The 21,591-nt window shown below is 44.1% G+C and overlaps 1 long non-coding RNA gene across 1 annotated transcript in view; it reads left to right on the forward strand.

Moving 5' to 3' along the window:
- The window catches only part of LOC141992750 (uncharacterized), a 68,293-nt gene that overhangs the window by 15,027 nt on the left and 31,675 nt on the right, over positions 1-21,591 (forward strand). The window lies entirely within an intron of this gene.

Below are 21,591 nucleotides of genomic sequence, written 5' to 3' on the forward strand. Positions count from 1 at the left end.
TAAAAGACCTTACTCAGCATATTTTTATACCCAATAACCTTATCTACAAAAGGTTGATTCAATTGGCTACTCTTTGGGGTTCAGACCCCCTATTCTCCCACTGAGGTGTCTGGACCCTGATTGTCACACCTCAGTTGGTTCAACACCTGGAGCTCAGGAGTGCAAGCTAGTGGTGAGGTTGCTACTGGATAAATATAGACTGATCCGCATGTAAGACTGGCCTCTGTGCAAACTCAGGAAAGATCTCTTTCCTACAACTCTGCCTGCTGCATTACCAATGAAGTAAGCTCTATCAATGACAGGTAGTTTTTAAAACAAAGCTTTAATTGCCATCATATCTGATTTCCCTGTGACCCCATAGTAGCAACTCTCTGCCATTCCCCATGTGTTTATACCAGACTTATTGCTGTTGTATTTGAGTGCCTGACCTGTTTTAAAGTTAAAATCTACCTCTGTTTCTCTCCTTTTCTCCCACTGATTGCATGTTGGGTGTGGCAATTATAGCACTGGCGCTTTTAGTAGTAGAATATCCTGGCCTACACAGACAATCTGGTCCTGATTGCAGACAACCCTGAGGGTCTCCAACAAATGCTTGAAATCACCAGCCAGGCTGCCAACTGGATGGGACTCCACTTCAATGCCAGGAAGTGCGCATCCCTGCATATTGATGGCTGTGGAAGGGACTCGGTTCAGGCGACGCCATTTCAGATCCAGGGCGAACCCATGATCTTCCTCGAGGATGGGCAAGCGTACCAACATCTTGGCACCCCCACGGGTTTCTGCATCCAGCAGACACCTGGGGATACCATCACGGGGATCCTATGAGATGTGGCCAGGATTAACTCCTCCCTACTGGCACCATGGCAGAAGATCAACACCTTGAACACCTTCCTGATTCCCCATATTTTATTCGTCCTGAGGGGGGTCTGCCATGGTGAAGGTAGCTCTTAACAAGGCAGACAACACCATCAGGCAGCTGGTGAAGAAGTGGATGTTTCTTCCCCAGAGGGTCAGCAACGAATTGGTGTACATCTTGCATGGGCAGGGTGGCGCCAGTGTCCCTCGAATGGGTGATCTGTGTGACATTGTGGCAATCACTTACGGCTTCTGACGTGCCCGGACGCAATGGTGAGGAACATAGCGGAAAGTGCTATGCAGGAAGCCATCAAGAAAGGAATCGCAAGGACCCCTCCAACGAAGATGTCGCCATCTACCTGAGTGGCTCCCTGGAAGGAGAATTTGGAAGAGAGGGGGAGACTGCTTCGCTCTGGACTCGTGCCCGGAACGCTACGCGATGACTGGAGAAGTGTATCGGCTGCCGTTGGACGTGGTGTGTGAGGAATGCCAAGAGATGGGAGTCCTGGTGTCACAGATGAAGAATATGGATCGTACTATCATCACTCTGAGAGCTAGAACCATGCTGGAGAGGACCCTGAAGGATGCCATCTGCTGCCAATACGTGGAAAACCTGAAACAGAAGCCAGACCAGGGCAAGGTGTTCGAGGTGACATGCAAGTGGGATGCCAACAACCACTTCCTCCCCGGGGGCAACTTCTCCTGAATTGCCAACTAGAGGTTCATCCACAGGGCCCAGCTCAACTGCGTCCCACTGAACAGAGCCGTCCGCCACAGGAATTGGGACAAGTGATGCAGGAAGTGTGGCTATGCCAATGAGATGCTCCCCCGTGTCCTGTGTAGCTGCAAGCCCCATTCCAGAGCCTGGCAGCTGCGCCACAGTGCCATCCAAGATTGCCTGGCCAGGGCCATCCCACCGCTCGTGGGAAAGGTTGCCGTGAACTCTGCCATCCCTGGAACTGACAGCCCAACCAGACATCATCATCATCAACGAGGACTGAAAGAAGATCATCATGGTGGATGTCACAGTTCCCTTTGAAAACAGGACCCTGGCCTTCCACGATGCCTGATCTCGAAAGCTGGAGAAATACGCCCATCTAGCCGACACCTTGAGAGCTAAGGGTTACCAGGTCCAGACACACGCGCTGATCGTCGGAGCCCTGGGTGCATGGGACCCCAGTAACAAGTGAGTGTTGAGAGAATGTAGAATTGGTCGACGCTACGCAACTCATGGTGTAGGACGCCATCAGGTGGTTGAGGGATATCTACATAGAACACGTCAGCAATACGGGGAGGGATGAGCTGGAGTGCCGATGAGAAGTGCAGTCGGGAAAGTAACTGAAATACTTTCTCCATGGATTGTATTTTCTAAATGGACAACTGTGACATTTCCCTCTGGTGTTATCTGGACCAGTGATCTGCTCGGCCTTTCCAATCCTTGACTCTGGGAGCCAGCCTTACCCAGCTCTGCTGTGAGAACCCCCACTCCTGGGCTGTTCACGCACAGCCTCTGGCATGTAAGCTGCTCCCAGGTACTTGTGAGCGAATGACACTAGCCAATATCTCTGGTCCCAGACACAACCCTAGGAACCTCCATCTTGAGTGTCCAGTTATGCCCTCTGGAAGTTGCAAGCTTATATGAGTTCATCAATTTAACAAAGCAATTAATATGTACCAGGGTTGTTATCCCAAGGGGAGCCTCTGACACACTTCAAACCAAACGCACTGCTTCAGGTAGAATAAACAAATTTATTAACTATAAAGGTAGATTTTAAGTGATTATAAGTCAAAGCATAACAAGTCAGATTTGGTCAGATAAAATAAAAGCAAAACACATTCTAAGTTGATCTTAACACTTTCAATGTCCTTACAAACTTAGATGCTTCTCACCACAGGCTGGCTGGTTACTTTTCAGTCAGGCTCTCCCCTTTGATCAGCATTTCAGTCACTTGGTGGTGGTGGTGTCTGTAGATGGAGGTGGAAGAGAGAGAGCATGGCAAAATGGCTTTGCTCCCCCCCACTTTAGAGTCAGGTAAGCATTACCTCATCGCAGTTCCAAACTGCCCAAAGGAAGGAGGTGACTCCCTTGAGGGTCTAACAGATTCTTTTGTTGCTGCCTAAGCCAACATCCATTGTTCCTGTGAGGCTGGACTGGGTTTGTCCCATCCATGCCCTGACGAGGTATGAACTGCCTCTCTGCTCTTGGAGAGTTTTTGCATGGGCTTGCTTTAAGTCATGAGGATACATTTTCAACCTCATAACTATATACATGAAATTATAACCTATAACCTTACTATAACATTACTGTAACAATTACTATAACAACCATGCTCAGTGCATTATGAGCCTTCCGAAGACACCCAACATGACAAACTTTGCACTGGATACCACACAATCATTTTATAAAGATGAACATGGGGGTGCAGGGTGTTCCCCTGAGGTACAGAGTGTTCACAACAACCTACCCTAAATTCTCAATTACTGAGGGACAATCTTCACTCATTACTATATTTGCTTTTCACATCTAACTCTCTGTATAACTTTTCATGAGTGATGTACCTGAATACTTGGATGATAATATCTAAATCTTATGACTTTAAAAACAAACTTTGTATTTGTGAATAATCCAAGCACTATACCCAGACACTCTTTTCTTAACCTGTATACTATACAATTTTTTTAACATTAGCATTAATACATTTTTAACTATTGTGGAAAGTAAAATCAAAGAGGCGAACTTTGCCCTTTTATTGGAAAGGTGCTGATGTTTGCTGTCATTCTAATCTTGTAGGGAAATGAAGTCTGCATTATGAGAGCTGTCTCCTGTGCTCATGAGACTCTCTTGCTTGTCATTTACACAGCTGTTTCTCCTGAGGAACGTAGCTGTCACAGGGTGTCATGGCTTCAGAGGGAGAGGTGATCTCTCACAGGCAGCTTGGACCAGTCCCATGAAAGGCTTTGAATATCAGGTCCAAAACTTTGGATGTGACTTGGCATTCAAGAGGGCCCAGGTGCAGAGAACTGAACACTATGGTGATGTGCTTTTAGGCCTTGTTTATGTTGACGGCAGCATATAGGATATGTATAGGTACGTGCTGCAGTGAAAAGCAGGCTGCATCCACACTAGTGAGTAGCTACACATGGCAATGAAAGGCTGCCGGAGACTTTTTCTGCTGCCTCCCCCACCAGAGCCTTTCCCCGCTGCCAGATCCTTTCCCTGCAGCAGGAAAAGCTCCAGCAGCAGGGAGGCAGTGGGACACTACACTGCTAAAAACAGCAGCGGAGTGGCATGGCTCGGGCACGTGGAGAGCCATGTATAGTACAGACCCTACGTTTCTGGCGTGTCTGTTCTGTACTCACCTTAACAGGGCCTCCCCATCTACACCACTGTCTCTATGTGCTAGGGGGGCATGCAGTGTGTACTCTGCCTACTGCCATAAGTGCAGGCATAGGCCGAGTCCTGTGAGACGATGCTCCCTGTACCAATGGGAGCTTTCTCAGAGAGAGCAACTTCATTCCTAGGTGTAATGTTCTTGAGTAATCAAAGCTGGAAGTCACAAATGCATAGATTGTTATAGCCAAGCCTGAGTCTGATGGCATGGGGGGCAGTCTTCTGGCCAGCTGTTGATGGAACAGGGCATTTTACACCGTTATGTTGTGGTTAATTGAACATCCTATTGAGTGAGGAGTGCTGCGGCCTGATTTAATAATCAGAGAGCAGATGACTTTGATGGAGGGGGATAGTAGGGAATGCTCTTCAGAACAGTTTCTTCTTCCCACCAGAGTTGTCTGGGTTCAGTTTCAGCCAGCTGTTCTTTGTCCAGGGCTTCATGTCTCCAAGGCAACGAGCTGGAAGATAATGCTGTTTCCATGAAGAGGTAGGGTTAGGTATTGTCTTTGTGTTACTGGCATTTGAATATGTGTTGACACATGGTCTCCCTCAGTGACTTCATGGAAACATTCAGTAAAGTAATAATCCTTCTGAAACTGGTCTGAAGGGGAAGAAGAGTTGCTCATAATGACCCTCTCAGAGAAAGATTAGGAGCTATTTCAGCTTGATCCCTTTCACTGCTATGTCTCTACAGTGGGACAGCCATACTTTATGTTCAGTAGAATCAAATGCCATTGTGGTATGCAGAGAATGAGTATGGATCTATGCCCCTGGGTCATGGAGAAGAGGACGTCATTCTGGATCAGCATAACCTATGCAGCCTCTTTCCCCTCTTCTTTTTGGTAGCTGATGGGTATGGTTGGAGATAGTTCTTTCCTAGCTTGATCAGCTTGCTCAGAAATGGGAGGTTAGATTCTGATGTTCATTTTGGGAGGTTGCTTGACAGATTAGGGCAGGATAACACTAGAGTATTAACACTCTGTTGGTGGAGATAGGCTGACATCAGGTTAATTGTCCTCCCTTTATTGATCTGCGCTTATTTGGAAATGGGTGTTAGTCCTGTGCACCATAAGATGGCAGATTTATGTAATCTTATCTTTGATTTACACAATTCTTTATCTTGCTTCCCTCTGTTGGTCCACGAGGTAAGTTACGGATTTGCCCTTTATGATTTCTAAGAACGTTGACTCTTAGATTTGGTTTCACATTGGAGCAGGATGTACAATAACGTTCTGCACCGGGAGCTGGAAAGAGTGAGAGTGACTTAATAGTGTCCGTGGTCGCTGGCTGACATTTTCTGACTAGATTGTTCTCCTCCTTCAAGGGCCTGATCCAAAACCCAGTAAAGTCACTGGAAGTGTTTCCACTGACTTCAGTGGTGCTTGGACCCTAAACTGCAATCACCTGCTCACACTCTTTCAAAAGGTTCAATACAAATTTGGTACAGGTTAAATCACCATGTTTATTAGAGGTGGCCACAAATGAGAACACTGGTCATAATCCCCCTGAACTTTGGCGAGATTTGGATCTAGATCTGAATTTCAAAGCTTCAGGCCTCTTTGTATACAAAATCAGAATACCAATTATTTATTTAAAATCGTTTTGGATAGCAACTCTGTGTCTTCTCCTCATTTCTAGTCCTTATGTCTAGTGTTTGTGCATTTTCCTGTCCTTGGGCTCAGAAGGGGGACTGCATAGCTTGTAAACTCTTCAGCATAGGGGACCAGTCTTATGTATAAGAAAATCAGAGGAGATAGGGAAAGAATATAAGCAAGTTATACCTGTTACTTCAGCTTTTCTTTAGAAGTCTTTTTCAAGTTTCAGAGTTTGTACAGCTACCACAAGACAAAATAGACTAACAAGTCTAATGTAAACATTGCAAATGTTTGTTTCACTTGTTCGTCCATATTTCAGAGCAAATTGTTAAATGCATTTGACAGTGGATGTAATGTCCTGTTCCTTTAACTCTTTTTGTTTAAACATCAGGTTCCATTTGTGGAATATGAAACAATTCATAGCTCTAACTAATTAAAAATGGGTACGTTACTCCATACTATTTAGTTGTGCATCAGAGGCCAAGATAGACATTGCTTTCTTGTTGTTAGCCATTAGCTCAGGATTAATGAAACACATACTTAGAATTGACTAATATAAAAACTATCAATGAAAGGGGACCACTTTGTTTCAGATACTTCTCCAATGATCCAATAGGGTATGTCTTCATGCAAAGTTAACTCAGGTGACTGGCACCTGGATCTGAGCCCCTGGGTTAGCCTACCCCAGGTGTAAGCAGCCACATGGCAATGTCTGACTATATCCTCACTGGTGATGCGCTTTCTCATGTGCATTGCTAGAACTTCTGGGGGCTTCCATGAACTTCCATGGTTCTTTGTTTTGCAGTAACCTGAGCCACTCTGATTCTCTCCCATTGACTCGTGGGAGAACGTGTCTGTCCTTGTGGGGGCATGGGGAATTGTGGGAAGGCTTAGGAGGACTATAAATACTCAGGATTTTGCCTACATCCTCACCGCAAAAGGAGCATGTTACTAGCCTAAGTGAAAGCAGCACACAGGTTTTAAGCCATAACCCAAGCAGGGCTAGCTAGCCTGAGCTGAAAGTATTACTCGTTTCAGGTGAGTGGCTTTTGTGTGTGGGCTGGAGGGGGGATAGAGGTAACTCCGAGTCAGAGCCTGAGTTAACTCTTCAGTAAAGTAATTTGAAAGAAATTCTTTGTAGGCATTTTTCTTGATTGCTGTTTAAATTGTTTGATGGAAAAAATGACCTAACCTGAACATATGTGGGTTTTCTTAGTGAAATCCCCAGGACCACATATACCATCTCCATGGCCTGCCAGAATAGTTTTGCTATCTCACACCTCTGCCATGTGTGAAAGAAAGTCCCTGCTTCTCACCTCTCAGCAGGATTTGGTCTGTGACCCAGCAGATGTCATTTCAGTAGGGGCTCCAGGAAGCCCTATTGTATGTATTGATTTAAATGTAGCCTCTTACCTTCTGTGAATCACTTGACATTTGGAAAATACTTTAATCCTCTTGTGCCTGTCAAGAATCAACACTCCACTGGTTCTGAAGTGATGTCAGTCTGAGGCTGTTAGATTTTTGAATCTGTGTATTCATGTTGGACTGCTGAGTAGTGAGCATCCACATTCAGTCAAAAAATTGCACATAGAACTAGAAGGGGCCTCGAAAAGTCATCTAGTCCAGTCCCCTGCACTCATGGCAGAACTAAGTATTTTCTAGACCATTCCTGATAGGGGTTTTTCTAACCTGTTTTTAAAAATCTCCAAATGATGGAGATTCCACAACCATCATGGATAAAGGTGGCAGTCAGCATTGAGCAGCAAAGGGGAAGTACAAACCCCATGTTAAAATTCTGTACATTTCTAATCTGGTGGAGTTACGGACTATTCTCTCTGTTCAGGTTCTAGATCCCACTCACCACCATGGCATCAAAGTGTCCCTGAAGACTTTGTGTAACAACAGTGACTAATGTCTCTCAAGCAAAGTTCTTCTCCATTCCTTCTTGACATGGAGAGCCCAGTTACTTGAGACTCTCCTTTAACCAGCCAAGAAGGACAGGGATCTGCATCACAGCTAGTGGGTCACATCTTTTTAGAGTATCTGCTTTTTATAACTCCCATGGAGCACCTCATTTCTATACTGTCCAAAAACATGGCATAGTTGATATAACTGCTGCAAAGCAGCTGCAAAACCTGCTTGGATCAGAAACTGTTCTGAGGAACTGTAAAGTGTGGCGGGGATTCTTAGAAACTCTGTTAAAATTCTGCCAACAAAATGAAGGGAAGTTTGGGCTGAAACGCCTAAGCTGGACGGAGAGAGGACCTAACCCATCAGAATAGCTGTCTACCTGACTGCATCAAACTGCAGGTATTTTCAAAACCCTTCCTGAAATAGGATCTGTCCCTCTGATCTCCCCAAAGGTGTCTCATCTTCCATACGCTGACCCAACCAGTCACACAGCAGCTCATTCAGATTGCTAATGATAATATGAGGTAACGGATGTGCAGTGGCTGTGCATTATCAATTTGTAAACTCCGCTGTGTAATCTAGCCCTGTCCCCACACAGCTTAAGCGCACACATGCTCTCTTAACAAAACTCCAAAATGAAACGCTCCCCTGGGAGGAGGAGGAGGAGAGAACAAACATATGACAGGTGTTAGTCACAACACAGATGCTGCTGTGATGAGCGCAGTATGATACCTTATCTAGAATAGAACAGGGACTGGAACATGCTCAGTGCAGGCAGAATCTCTAGAGAATTTAGCTGTCAAACTCTAACAAATTATTGGGCATAGAGGAAATTAGGTCTTTCAGAGACTCAAAGCTTGGCCAAATTTGGGTGAATTTTCACTAGGATGACTAAAAGCACATCCCTGACACCAGTGTGACTCCCTTGCCAACTTCTGAGTGCTTGACTTTGCAACCTCAATAACATTATTTGAACCTTTTTTTGTGTGTAATAGCCCATCCTGCCACAATCTATTAGAAAATGTAATATGCCTTAACTGATTTCTAATTGGTATAGCTAGATTAGTATTTATTTATTACTGTGCAATGCGTAATCTGGAACCCACTGAAATGCAAACCTATTTCAAGAACAAAACTGCTGACTGTAGCCATTTGCTACCTGTCACAGGGGAAAGTAATATAGCCAGAATCCCCTTAGGTGTATGCCTATCAAAGGAAAGGTTAGCTTCCTGTGAACCAAATGATAAAATGCAGCCATAATGTAACTGCATGAAATAAAAACCTGTAAAACAATACGTTTTACCTTGTACCATAATTATGCACATTCATTACTGTAGGAGTGAATCACTCCCAAATCAGTTACTGGCAAAAGTATATGTTTTTTCAAAGAAAAATATTTCCCATGGATTTCCCCTTGGAAAGTATTTGTTGGGGTTTGTTCATGCATATATACATGCACGCACATATAAAGATATATAATATGGGGAGAGGCGCACGCAGGACTGGGCTTCTTCTAGCCATGCCTTTTTCCTTTTGGCAGCACCCACTTTTGTGGAGTGCTGCTGCAGGGTGCTCTCTTCATTGCACTGCACCAACCTGGAGCAGCAAAGAGGGACGATGCTGCTAATTTAGCCTAAATGATCCCTATTATTCTGTGTACCAGCTGAGCTCACATTTGTGTCATTCCTTGTGATGTTCTGTCAGGAAAGGACAATCAGGTTGTTTCCTAGTTAGAAATGGCTTTTTGCCATGTTGAGGTGCAATGAGGAAGGGTCTGAAAATTTCCCCCCTTAAATATCATTTTCTTTTGAACTAATTTCTTATGCTTGTGTGATCGGGGTCTCAGTGGGGCCAGCTGAGGTCACTCAGTTAGGATGAACTGCAAAGAGTGGGGCAGACAAACCCCAAAGCTGGTGGATATTCCAATACTTAGATTTACCAAGCCAGCATAAAACAGCTTCTTTATTACCTCACTGGTTGCCCAAAAACCAACACGACAGTTCCCTTAAAAAAGTGACCCAGTCTCAGGCCTGCATCCAGGTACCCAAGTCAAATATGATGAAGATTTCTGAAAATCATATATCATATAAAATAAAAGGTTCTACCAATCCCAAAGGATCGGACACATTACCTCCCAGGTTAGTGAATATTCCAGTTCTTACCCAAATACATGCATACAGCCAATTCTTATTAACTAAACTAAAATTTATTAAAAAAACAAAAGAGAGAGTATAGGCTAAAAGATCAATATACATACGGACATGAGTTCAGTTCTTGAGGTTTAGATTCACAGCAGAGATGGAGAGCTTTGTACCTACTAATTCAGAGATCAAAAGAGAATATTAACATTTAGATGAGTCTTGGGTGAAGTAATGTCATTGAGTTTTGTAGTTGCAAAGAGATCTTACAGAAATAGTTCATAGGTTATAGTCCAATGTCCAATATCATTGCAGTGTGTTCCAGCTTAGGACTGGGATCTTAGTCCTTATGGCTTACACTTCCCTCATATGAAGCCTCAAGCAGATCTGAGATGACAGAATCAGGACCCAAGGGTCTTTTTGCAGTGACCCATCCACTCCCAGTCTTTATTCAGGGCTAATTTGATGGTGTCCAGTTTGCAAATTAATTCCAGTTCTGCAGTTCTCATTGGAGTCTGTTTCTGAAGGTTTTTTGTTGAAGAATTGCCACTTTTAAGTCTGTTATTGAGTGTCCAGGGAGATTGAAGTGTTCTCCTACTGGTTTTTGAATGTTACAATTCTTGATGTCTGCTTTGTGTCCATTTATTCTTTTGTGTAGATGAAGTGGATTTTAGCCCACGAAAGCTTATGCCCAAATACATTTGTTAGTCTCTAAGGTGCCGCAAGGACTCCTGGTCTGTTTTTGCAGACTAACACGGCTACTGCTCTGAAATGTATTGTTTATTCACCCAGCAGGCTACACTACTCCATTCTCCCTTCCAGCACCTGCTGCCTGCTCCCAACTTCCTCTTAAAAAGGTTTTAATGATTTTATGTCCATTTGACCCTAGGCTCTGGCCTTGGGAAAACAAATCTGCTTAATTGGCTGGAACCAGTTAGGTGGGCGTTTCCCAATTAATAGTCCTCCATTGTTCTCCTAAGGACCCTTGGTATTCTCTGTGGAGGAATCTGATCTCTGTCATTGTTTTGTTTCATGTGTGTTTTTTCCCAAACAGTCTTAGAATCATAGAATATCAGGGTTGGAAGGGACCTCAGGAGGTCATCTAGTCCAACCCCCTGCTCAAAGCAGGACCAATCCCCAATTAAATCATCCCAGCCAGGGCTTTGTCAAGCCTGACCTTAAAAACTTCTAAGGAAGGAGATTCTACCACCTCCCTAGGTAACGCATTCCAGTGTTTCACCACCCTCCTAGTGAAAAAGTTTTTCCTAATATCCAACCTAAACCTCCCCCACTGCAACTTGAGACCATTACTCCTTGTCCTGTCATCTTCTACCACTGAGAATAGTCTAGAACCATCCTCTTTGGAACCACCTCTCAGGGAGTTGAAAGCAGCTGTCAAATCCCCCCTCATTCTTCTCTTCTGCAGACTAAACAATCCCAGTTCCCTCAGCCTCTCCTCATAAGTCATGTGTTCCAGACCCCTAATCATTTTTGTTGCCCTTCGCTGGACTCTCTCCAATTTATCCACATCCTTCTTGTAGTGTGGGGCCCAAAACTGGACACAGTACTCCAGATGAGGCCTCACCAATGTCGAATAGAGGGGAACGATCACGTCCCTCGATCTGCTCGCTGTGCCCCTACTTATACATCCCAAAATGCCATTGGCCTTCTTGGCAACAAGGGCACACTGCTGACTCATATCCAGCTTCTCGTCCACTGTAACCCCTAGGTCCTTTTCCGCAGAACTGCTGCCTAGCCATTCGGTCCCTAGTCTGTAGCTGTGCATTGGGTTCTTCCGTCCTAAGTGCAGGACCCTGCATTTATCCTTATTGAACCTCATCAGGTTTCTTTTGGCCCAATCCTCCAATTTGTCCAGGTCCCTCTGTATCCTATCTCTGCCCTCCAGCGTATCTACCACTCCTCCCAGTTTAGTATCATCCGCAAATTTGCTAAGAGTGCAATCCACACCATCCTCCAGATCATTTATGAAGATATTGAACAAAACCGGCCCCAGGACCGACCCCTGGGGCACTCCACTTGACACCGGCTGCCAACTAGACATGGAGCCATTGATCACTACCCATTGAGCCCGACAATCTAGCCAACTTTCTACCCACCTTATAGTACATTCATCCAGCCCATACTTCTTTAACTTGCTGACAAGAATACTGTGGGAGACCGTGTCAAAAGCTTTGCTAAAGTCAAGAAACAATACATCCACTGCTTTCCCTTCATCCACAGAATCAGTAATCTCATCATAGAAGGCGATTAGATTAGTCAGGCATGACCTTCCCTTGGTGAATCCATGCTGACTGTTCCTGATCACTTTACTCTCGTCTAAGTGCTTCAGGATTGATTCCTTGAGGACCTGCTCCATGATTTTTCCGGGGACTGAGGTGAGGCTGACCGGCCTGTAGTTCCCAGGATCCTCCTTCTTCCCTTTTTTAAAGATTGGCACTACATTAGCCTTTTTCCAGTCATCTGGGACTTCCCCCGTTCGCCACGAGTTTTCAAAGATAATGGCCAATGGCTCTGCAATCACATCCGCCAATTCCTTTAGCACTCTCGGATGCAACTCGTCCGGCCCCATGGACTTGTGCACGTCCAGCTTTTCTAAATAGTCCCTAACCACCTCTTTCTCCACAGAGGGCTGGTCACCTCCTCCCCATGCTGCGATGCCCAGCGCAGCAGTCTGGGAGCTGACCTTGTTCGTGAAGACAGAGGCAAAAAAAGCATTGAGCACATTAGCTTTTTCCACATCCTCTGTCACTAGGTTGCCTCCCTCATTCAGTAAGGGGCCCACACTTTCCTTGACTTTCTTCTTGTTGCTAACATATCTGAAGAAACCCTTCTTGTTACTCTTAACATCTCTTGCTAGCTGCAACTCCAGGTGCGATTTGACCTTCCTGATTTCATTCCTACATGCCCGAGCAATATTTTTATACTCTTCCCTGGTCATATGTCCAACCTTCCACTTCTTGTAAGCTTCTTTTTTATGTTTAAGATCCGCTAGGATTTCACCATTAAGCCAAGCTGGTCGCCTGCCATATTTACTATTCTTTCGACTCATCGGGATGGTTTGTCCCTGTAACCTCAACAGGGATTCCTTGAAATACAGCCAGCTCTCCTGGACTCCTTTCCCCTTCATGTTAGTCCCCCAGGGGATCTTACCCGTCTGCTCCCTGAGGGAGTCAAAGTCTGCTTTCCTGAAGTCCAGGGTCCGTATCCTGCTGTTTACCTTTCTTCCCTGTGTCAGGATCCTGAACTCGACCATCTCATGGTCACTGCCTCCCAGATTCCCATCCACTTTTGCTTCCCCCACTAATTCTTCCCTGTTTGTGAGCAGGAGGTCAAGAAAAGCTCCCCCCCTAGTTGGCTCGTCTAGCACTTGCACCAGGAAATTGTCCCCTACGCTTTCCAAAAACTTCCTGGATTGTCTATGCACCGCTGTATTGCTCTCCCAGCAAATATCAGGGAAATTAAAGTCACCCATGAGAACCAGGGCGTGCGATCTAGTAGCTTCTGCGAGTTGCCGGAAGAAAGCCTCATCCACCTCATCCCCCTGATCTGGTGGTCTATAGCAGACTCCCACCACTACATCACTCTTGTTGCTCACACTTCTAAACTTAATCCAGAGACACTCAGGTTTTTCTGCAGTTTCGTACCGGAGCTCTGAGCAGTCATACTGCTCCCTTACATACAGTGCTACTCCCCCACCTTTTCTGCCCTGCCTGTCCTTCCTGAACAGTTTATAACCATCCATGACAGTACTCCAGTCATGTGAGTTATCCCACCAAGTCTCTGTTATTCCAATCACGTCATAATTCCCTGACATCACCAGGACCTCCAGTTCTCCCTGCTTGTTTCCAAGGCTTTGTGCATTCGTATATAAGCACTTGAGATAACTTGCTGATCGCCCCTCATTCTCAGTATGAGGCAGGAGCCCTCCCCTCACAGACGTTCCTGCCTGTCCTTCCTCCCGGTATCCCGTTTTCCCACTTACCTCAGGGCTTTGGTCTCCTTCCCCCGGTGAACCTAGTTTAAAGCCCTCCTTACTAGGTTAGCCAGCCTGCTCGCAAAGATGCTCTTCCCTCTCTTCGTAAGATGGAGCCCGTCTCTGCCCAGCACTCCTCCTTCATGGAACACCATCCCATGGTCAAAGAATCCAAAGCCTTCTCTCCGACACCACCTGCGTAGCCATTCGTTGACTTCCACGATTCGACGGTCCCTGCCCTGGCCTTTTCCTTCCACGGGGAGGATGGACGAGAACACCACTTGCGCCTCAAACTCCTTTATCCTTCTTCCCAGAGCCACGTAGTCCGCAGTGATCCGCTCAAGGTCATTCTTGGCAGTATCATTGGTGCCCACGTGGAGAAGCAGGAAGGGGTAGCGATCCGAGGGCTTGATTTTAACTTCTTTGATTTAACTCCATGCATTCATACAGAATAATACCAAGCAGATAAACTGATGTGCATATAATAATCATAAGAATATTGTAGAGATCTCCCTCATTCTCTGCTATTAGCCTTCTACATATCATAGGCAAATGGTAATTCTGGTAATGTTAAATGGCTGCTGTCTGATAATCACGTTTCCTTGAAAATTCTAGTGACACATAAGATAACGGAAAGATGGTAATGAAAACGCTCTTTTTTCCCAGTGTTCTGTGTGGTGTTTTGTTTTTTAAACTCTGTGCAGTTTCTGGGTAGTCAGTGTTACTGGGTTCCCCTACATTGTCTCTCTCTTGCTGAGAAGACCCTTATAAATATCACCAGAGCTGGAATAATCTGTATAAAAACTGTTTTTAAAGAATTAAAAAATATACATATACTGAAAACAGACTGATCCAGATTCAGCAACGTACTGAATGAGGTGCCTAACTTAAATGACTGTAGTGGGACCACTTACATGCTTTAGGTTAGGTTAGGTATATGCTTAAGGAATTTGTTGAATCAGGGCCACCATTTGAACAGTGCTCAAACAGGAACTGCAATGTTTTAAATGAGTCCATTTAAAAAAAGTCAAGTTGACACTGCCCTTTTGATTTTGCCCCATAATAGTTTTGTTCCAACTCTCCAAATCCATTTGATTATTTAAGTGATAAGGCTCAACTTCAACTTACTAGCCCTGTATCCACCTGCTAAAGATTGACAGAGATGGTTAAATGCCCCAGAAGTAATGGTGGCAGTGTTTGTTTTAATAGGTTTTTGCAAATATGTTTTCAACTGACTTAGGTACTTCAGGCTGAAAGACGAGCACTTGAAATGTTTATTTAAGCATGCGTTGAAGTATCCCATTGACATAAGATTACTTCCGATCAGTTTATCTGATCTCTAGAGATGATTGTGAAATAATCAGTGGATTTAAACAGCTCTGGTATGGTTTTGGATCTACTGACAAGTTTAACAAATATCACCCCTTTGACCTGCCCCTTCCATAGGGTTTAGATACCATGGCACCTTAGAAGCATCCAAGCTAGATTTACCTATGCCTTTTAGCACAAGAGTCTCTTGCAGTTGTATTCTTGCCACTACGAATCACTGACTAGGGGTAAAAATGTTAAAAGTGGCTAAGTGACCTAGGTTCCTAAATGCTTCAATCACTTGTCAAAATGGAATGTAGGCTCCTAAGGGCCAGATTTTCAAAGGTATTTAGATGCCTGAAGATGCAGATAGAGGCCTAGTGGGACACAAACATCAGAAACACATAAGCAGGTTAGGTGACTAAGTCCTATTTGAACCTGTCCAAAGTTTAGGGATATTTGGTTCAGTGCAGTGTTTGGGATTTTTCTTTCTTTGTATATTGTGCATAGAGATGCGGGAAAAGTATTCCCACTGAGTCATTATTACTGATAGAATTTAATTAGAAAGTTATCTGATTCTGGGCCTTTCCCTGACAATGGCACCTTCTGCCTTGAGTATACTGTACTTCATAATAGCAATGCCACAAAGTGGTAGGAGACTCGCACAACTAATTCACATAGCAAGAGTAATTCAGCTCTCTTTAAAGAAGAAGATAGATCATCATATAACCAGAACATAAAAAGAAGTGGACCAAAGCTAACCCAGAAGAGAGAGGATAATCGAGGATTTGCTGTGTCCAGATTCAAGGAGAGTATTGGGAATCTATTACCTCTTGGGTGAAACAAATAAAAGGATCTAATCAAATCATTTCTACAGAAAAGCATGCATGTTGAATTCTGAACCATTCTGTTAGTAATGTTTATGAGGGTGGCCATTTGTGGCCAGGCACAGAAAGTACATACAGAAAATTAAACATGTTTTTGCAATTCTGCATGAACATGATATTTAAAAATCAAGCCCTGCTTATCCTAAACCATGCTCTGACGGCCTTTGGTGTGGTCTTTTAGAGATGTCAGAGCTGTACACCAACTCCCAACCAAATTCAAACCACGAAAAGAAATAAACTAAGACATATTGATTATGAGTTTGTTACTTAACTTCCAACAACACAACACTCCCCTGCTGTTTTCCAATCTCTTTTTGTAGGGATATTTTATGCTACAAAGCAGTAATGTGATAGAGTGGCTCATAGGAGCACTGCATTAAGCTTCTACCACTCAGTCCTTCTTTGGTGGACTTCAACCCCTCTCTGGATGCTGCTTAGTTATCTATGCCAGAGACAACTCATCCCTGGGTCTCCTAAGAATCCTGCAAAAATTTTGCCCTTGGAATTGACCAGATTGCACAAAGTGCAGGGATTTTTCCAAACTTTTCTCAGAGGGAGTGGATCCTCTGAATTCCCCACATGTTCTTTATCTCAATCCCAAACTTCCAGCTACACAAGTTGGATGCTTGTCAAAATTTACCAGCAAACTCAGTACAGCTCTCGGGGATGCACTGAAGCTATTTCCAGGAGTTTGTTACCCAGTGGTGCAGCCTCTTGCCTTATTGTGGGTGTAAGAAAGCATTTTTCTTTAAATAAATGGATGGACTCTCTAGTCTTCACTCCTTTCTGCAGCATCTGCCAACCTGATACATAGCATATACTGCAGGCTACATTCAAGGATTTGTTTGGGAGACTAGCAGGGTGCCATCCCTGAGCCTGGCCCCTTGTGGCACAGCATGGCCCTGAAGCCACCCCACCCTCAGCTCCCCCGTGGTTGTTGCAATAATTTGCTCACAAGCCAAAATACTTCCAGAGAGGGGTTGAAGCCAGGATTTAGGTGGGAAGGCTATGACAGATACAGAGGCAGCAGTGGGAGTGACCCATGTAGTGGAAGACACAATGAAGATGACTGTATGTGGAAGCTGTGGTATGTACATGATCCTGGAGGGGGTATCTGGTAAGAGTTTTGTCTGCATGAAATGCTGTCTGATAGAGCTGATGGAGGAAAAGATCCGAGGATTGGAGATGGAGGTGGAAAGTCTGGTTGAGTTTAGAAGGAGGTTTGAGCAGATTATGGAGCAAAGACATGAGGTAGCCGAAAGGAAAAGCTCAGACTTGTAGATGGAAGCAGGACTGAGGAATTCTGAGGGAAGACTGCTGAGTGAGGAAAGTGGACAGTGGAAGCATGTGACTAAAAGAACCAGGCAGAGGAAAAGACGGGCTAGTGAAGGAGAAATAGAGCTCAAGAATAGGTTTGCAGAGTTGGAAAATGAAGAAGGGGCTCAGCAGGTGGTCACTGAAGGTGGAAGGGCAAGGAAGAAGAGAAGAGCAGCTAGTCCTATAGGAAAACGGGAAGAGTCAATGGAGACTACACCCAATATGAGTCCCAGAAGGATATAGGATGGGTTGAAGAGGATTACAAGGGAGAATAGGAATAGAAAGAACTTGGGAACAGGGGATAGACTGGAGAATAGCACCGTCACCAGCAAAAGGCAGGTCTACGTGATCGGGGACTCCTTATTGAGAAGAATAGACAGGCCTGTTACCAGAGCTGATCCAGAGAATAGAAGGGTGTGCTGTCTTCCAGGTGCTAAGATACGGGATGTAGACCTGAGGTTGAAAAGGATCCTAAAGGGAGCGGGAAAGAATCCCCTAATTATCCTTCATGTGGGAACAAATGATACCGGTAGATTCTCGCTGGAACGTATCAAGGGAGACTATGCTAGGCTGGGGAAGACGCTTAAGGAAATCGAGGCTCAGGTGATCTTTAGTGGGATTCTGCCTGTTCCTAGAGAAGGGCAAAAAAGGTGTGACAAGATTATGACTATCAACAGATGGCTCAGGCAGTGGTGCTATAAGGAGGGCTTTGGGATGTATGGCCACTGGGAGGCATTCATGGACAGAGGACAGTTCTCTCGGGATGGACTTCATCTGAGTAGGGAAGAAAATAGATTTCTAGGATGGAGGTTGGCACAACTGATTAAGAGAGCTTTAAACTAGGAATTCGGGGGAGATGGTTGGGATATGTCCAGGTAATCTCCACGCCGGATTTTAGCATTGAGAGGGAGGAAAACAAAGTAAGAAAGGATACAGCTGTGGGTAGGAAAATGGACATAAGGAGGAAGGGCAGTGTGGATTCCAGTCTAATAGGTCATACTGGCTGTAGAATGACCGTGCCTAATCGGGTACAGAATGTGAACAAGGCCAAACAGCAAAAATTAAGATGTTTGTAAACCAATGCGAGGAGCTTAGGTAACAAAATGGAGGAACTAGAGCTACTGGTGCAGGAAGTGAAACCAGATATTCTAGGGATAACAGAAACATGGTGGAATAGTAGTCATGACTGGATAACAGGTATTGAAGGGTATGTGCTGTTTAGGAAAGACAGAAATAAAGGTAAAGGTGGTGGAGTAGCATTGTATATCAATGATGAGGTAGAATGTAAAGAAATAAGAAGCGATGGAATGGATAAGACAGAGTCTGTCTGGGCAAAAATCACATTGGGGAAGAAAACTACTAGAGCCTCCCCTGTGATAGCGCTTGGGGTGTGTTATAGACCGCCAGGATCTAATTTAGATGTGGATAGAGCCCTCTTTAATGTTTTTAATGAAGTAAATACTAATGGAAACTGCGTGATCATGGGAGACTGTAACTTCCCAGATATAGACTGGAGGACGAGTGCTAGTAATAATAATAGGGCTCAGATTTTCCTAGATGCGATAGCTGATGGATTCCTTCATTAAGTAGTTGCTGAACCGACTAGAGGGGATGCCATTTTAGATTTGGTTTTGGTGAGTAGTGAGGACCTCATAGAAGAAATGGTTGTAGGGGACAATCTTGGTTCAAGTGATCATGAGCTAATTCAGTTCAAACTGAACAGAAGGATAAACAAAAATAAATCTGCAACTAGGGTTTTTGATTTCAAAAGGGCTGACTTGCAAAAATTAAGGAAATTATTTAGGGAAGTGGATTGGACTGAAGAATTTGTGGATCTAAAGGCAGAGGAGGCCTGGGATTACTTTAAGTCAAAGCTGCAGAAGCGATCGGAAGCCTGCATCCCAAGAAAGGGGAAAAATTCATAGGCAGGAGTTGTAGACCAAGCTGGATGAGCAAGCATCTCAGAGAGGTGATTAGGAAAAAGCAGAAAGCATATAGGGAGTGGAAGATGGGAGGGATCAGCAAGAAAAGCTACCTTATTGAGGTCAGAACATGTAGGGATAAAGTGAGACAGGCTAAAAGTCAAGTAGAGTTGGACCTTGCAAAGGGAATTAAAACCAATAGTAAAAGGTTCTATAGCCATATAAATAAGAAGAAAACAAAGAAAGAAGAAGTGGGACTGCTAAACACTGAGAATGGAGTGGAGGTTAAGGATAATCTAGACATGGCCCAATATCTAAACAAATACCTTGCCTCAGTCTTTAATAAGGCTAATGAGGATCTTAGGGATAATGATAGCATGATAAATGGGAATGAAGATATGAAGGTAGATATTACCATATCTGAGGTAGAAGCGAAATTTGAACAGCTTAATGGGACTAAATCAGGGTGCCCAGATGATCTTCATCCAAGAATATTAAAGGAATTGGCACATGAAATTGCAAGCCCATTAGCAAGAATTTTTAAGGAATCTGTAAACTCAGGGGTTGTACCGTATGAATGGAGAATTGCTAACATAGTTCCTATTTTTAAGAAAGGGAAAAAAAGTGATCCAGGTAACTACAGGCCTGTTAATTTGACACCTGTAGAATGTAAGGTCTTGGAAAAAATTTTGAAGGAGTAAGTAGTTAAGGACATTGAGGTCAATGGTAAATGGGACAAAATACAACATGGTTTTACAAAAGGTAGATTGTGCCAAACCAACTTGATCTCCTTCTTTGAGAAAGTAACAGATTTTTTAGACAAAGGAAATGCAGTGGATCTAATTTACCTCGATTTCAGTAAGGCGTTTGATACCGTGCCACATGGGGAATTATTAGTTAAATTGAAAAGATGGGGATCAATATGAAAATTGAAAGGTGGATAAGGAATTGGTTAACAGGGAGGCTACAGCAGGTCATACTGAAAGGTGAACTGTCAGGCTGGAGGGAGGTTACCAGTGGAGTTCCTCAGCGATCAGTTTTGGGACCAATCTTATTTAATATTTTCATTACTGACCTCAGCACAAAAAGTGGGAGTGTGCTAATAAAGTTTGTGGATGATACAAAGCTAGGAGGTATTGCCAATTTAGAGAAAGACCGGGATATCATACAGGAAGATCTGGATGACCTTGTAAACTGGAGTAATAGTAATAGGATGAAATTTAATAGTGAGAAGTGTAAGGTCATGCATTTAGGGATTAATAGCAAGAATTTTAGTTATAAGCTGGGGACGCATCAATTAGAAGTAACGGAGGAGGAGAAGGACCTTGGAGTATTGGTTGATCACAGGATGACTATGAGCCGCCAATGTGATATGGCCGTGAAAAAAGCTAATGCGGTCTTGGGATGCATCAGGCGAGGTATTTCCAGTAGAGATAAGGAGGTTTTAGTACCATTATACAAGGCACTGGTGAGATCTCACCTGGAATACTGTGTGCAGTTCTGGTCTCCCATGTTTAAGAAGGATGAATTCAAACTGGAACAGGTACAGAGAAGGGCTACTAGGATGATCCAAGGAATGGAAAACTTGTCTTATGAAAGGAGACTCAAGGAGCTTGGCTTGTTTAGCCTAACCAAAAGAAGGTTGAGGGGAGATATGATTGCTCTCTATAAATGTATCAGAGGGATAAATACCTGGGAGGGAGAGGAATTATTTAAGCTTAGTACCAATGTGGACACAAGAACAAATGGATATAAACTGGTCATCGGGAAGTTTAGACTTGAAATTAGATGAAGGTTTCTAACCATCAGAGGAGTGAAGTTTTGGAATAGCCTTCCAAGGGAAGCAGTGGGGGCAAAAGACCTATCTGGCTTTAAGATTAAACTCGATAAGTTTATGGAGGAGATGGTATGATGGGATAACATGATTTTGGCAATTAATTGATCTTTAAATATTCATGATAAATAGGCCCAATGGCCTGGGATGGGATGTTAGATGGGGTGGGATCTGAGTTACTACAGAGAATTCTTTCCTGGGTATCTAGCTGGTGAATCTTGCCCATATGCTCAGGGTTCAGCTGATCACCGTATTTGGGGTCGGGAAGGAATTTTCCTCCAGGGCAGATTGGAAGAGGCCCTGGAGGTTTTTCACCTTTCTCTGTAGCATGGGGCATGGGTCACTTGCTGGAGGATTCTCTGCTCCTTGAAGTCTTTAAACCATGATTTGAGGACTTCAATACTCAGACACAGGTGAGAGGTTTATCACAGGAGCAGGT

This window comes from Natator depressus, chromosome 8 (assembly GCF_965152275.1).
Source record: "Natator depressus isolate rNatDep1 chromosome 8, rNatDep2.hap1, whole genome shotgun sequence".
In the NCBI taxonomy this organism is placed as follows: domain Eukaryota; kingdom Metazoa; phylum Chordata; order Testudines; family Cheloniidae; genus Natator; species Natator depressus.